This window comes from Mus pahari, chromosome 2 (assembly GCF_900095145.1).
Source record: "Mus pahari chromosome 2, PAHARI_EIJ_v1.1, whole genome shotgun sequence".
NCBI lineage: Eukaryota > Metazoa > Chordata > Mammalia > Rodentia > Muridae > Mus > Mus pahari.
The window spans coordinates 31,692,405-31,694,975 of NC_034591.1; the positions used below are offsets into that span (position 1 = coordinate 31,692,405).

Here is a 2,571-nt window from a genome sequence, read left to right on the forward strand (position 1 = left end):
AAGCATCCTAACTTCTTACTATCTGTAGGGTGTATCACGGGTATTCTGTGCTTTTTGGCTAATATCTACTTCTCAGTGTATACATACCATGCATGTCCTTTTGGGTCTGGGTTACTTCACTGAGGATGATAGTTTCTAGTTATATCATTTGCATGCAAAAGTCATGATGTCTTCATTTTTTTATATAAAAAATTGTATTTACTTAGAAGCTTTCAGAATGTCAACAAAACAGCCACATTTCTTTCTTTTCTTTTTCTTTTCTTTTCTTTTCTTTTTTTTCCAATTACAGAGTGGTATTCAGTTAACAGAATAACAATTATCTTCATATAAGCTGCATCAGAGACAACTGAAGATGAAAAAAATAAAATCCCAAAATTAAACCAAAAGAAAAAAAAAAAAAAAAACAAAACTACTGTCCCCCTATATAACTAATTTGTGCTGTGCGCCAACAAGAACCTGCTTTAAAATTCCATGCCAATTTAAAACCCTCAAACTGTACCAGGCAAGGTTAGTGGCTATTGAAAATACCACCAGGACAGGGCTGTCTAAAGACACATTCTGTAGTGTGTTAACTGTACAAAAATAGACACTGTACAGTTTAAAAACAAATCTTACACAGCCTTACATTTCAATTTTTTTCTTTAAAAGGCGTGAGTTGTGTACAGGTGGGATAAATGCTTTATAGACAAGAAAAAAATACTGCACTAGAACCAACTTATTCATTATCATCATCTTCTTCTTCTTCTTCATCTTCATCTACCTCTTCTTCCACATCTTCCTCATCCTCTTCATCATCCTCATCTTCCGATTCTTTCTTTTTCTTCCTCTTTTCAGCCTTGACCACCCCCCTTTTCACTGCATCAGGATTTCCTTTAGCTCTGTAGGCAGCAATATCCTTCTCGTACTTCTCCTTAAGCTCGGCAGCCTTCTTCTAATAGGGCTGCTTGTCATCAGCTGCAGTGTTGTTCCACATCTCTCCTAGTTTCTTTGCAACACCACCAATGGATAAGCCAGGATGCACACCTTTGATTTTGGGGTGGTACTCAGAGCAGAACAAGAAGAAGGCCGAGGGAAGCCTCTTGGGTGCATTGGGGTCCTTGAACTTCTTTTTGGTCACCCCTTTGTGGGGTGATGTAGGTTTTCATTTCTCTTTCATAACAAGCCTTGTCAGCCTTTGCCAGATCTTCCAATTTTCCCTTTTCTTTAGCAGACATGTCTTCCATCTCTCTGAGCACTTCTTGGAGAACTCTGAGAAGTTGACAGAAGCATCTGGGTGCTTCTTCTTGTGCTCCTTTGGGGAGGTTTGCACAAAGAATGCATATGAGGACATTTTGCCTCTCAGTTTCTTAGGAACTCCTTTTTTATTTTTCTCTGTGAAGCACAGTCGCCTAGTGCCTGTCCAGCTCTTGCTTGCCCTGATGCTGTCTTTATGGAGCTCAGTGAACTGCAATGGGTCAATGTTTTCGATTTTAATAGCTGAATAATATTCTAGTATGTTTATTTAACCACATTTTCTGTATTCATTTTTCAATCAAGAGATACCTGAGCTACTTCCAGTTGCTTGCTATTCCATATAAGAATACTATGAACTTAGTGGGGCACTTATACTTATGGTTTGGTGGAACTTCTTTTGGGTATGTGCTCAGGAGTGGTATAGCTGGGTTTTCAGGTAGAACCATTTCCAGTTTTCTAAGGAACCACCAGATTCATTTCCAGAATGATTGTACCAGCTCACAAACCCATCAGCCAAGGAGGAGTGTTCCCCTTTCTTCATATTCTCACCAGCATTTGCTCTTGCAGTTGTTTTGATCTTAGCTATTCTGATTGGTATAAGGTGGAATCTCGGGGTTGTTTTGATTTGCATATCTCTGATGACTAAGGATGTTGAACATTACTTTAAGTGTTTCTTGGCTATTCGAAATTCTTATGTTAAGAATTCTCACAGCTTAGATTTTGCATTTAAGCACAAGATATATTTTGAGCAACTTCTTATGTGTCATGAAAATTAAAATCCAGATTTATACATTTCCATCACATGTTGCAGGATGCAATTGTAGATATGGCTCTTTTTCCAGAAATTCTTTTAGAATACTTATCAAGTTTAATTACCCTTAAGTGTATATATGTGATTATATTTTGGAATATCCTTAGTCACCTGATATATTTCATGCCTATGCGACATTTTCCTTCATTCAATGCATTTAATGTTTCCTCATTCCTTCATTTACCATCTGAATTAGTTATATTAATGTAGTTGCAATAAAATATCATGTTTTCAAGGGAGAGTACATCAATGAAGGTGAAAAACGGCAGTAGACAACCAGAGCAGGAAACTTGGTGATTGTGTCTCAACTGCCCTCAGAAAGCAGAGAGCATCTTGAGAATGGAATAAGTCTCCAAGCTCTCAAAGCCTTCCTTAAGTGACATACTTTTACCCACAACTCCTAAAAATCCCCAAATCCCTCCAAGCGATTCCACAAACTGGTGACCAGGTGATCAAACAGATTGGACTTTGAAGGATATTTGTCATTTGACCGTTATACTAGCCATGACATTAGTTTATAGTTAAAA

General features: G+C 37.7%; 1 pseudogene across 1 annotated transcript; it reads right to left on the bottom strand.

The window, feature by feature from the left end:
• Window positions 1-507: 507 nt before the first annotated feature.
• On the bottom strand, window positions 508-2,182 carry LOC110316729 (annotated as a pseudogene). Its single transcript, XR_002380284.2, has 2 exons — window positions 2,156-2,182; window positions 508-1,444 (listed from the first exon to the last, which is right to left on the bottom strand). The product of XR_002380284.2 is annotated as a high mobility group protein B1-like (transcript).
• Between the last annotated feature and the right edge of the window lie 389 nt (window positions 2,183-2,571).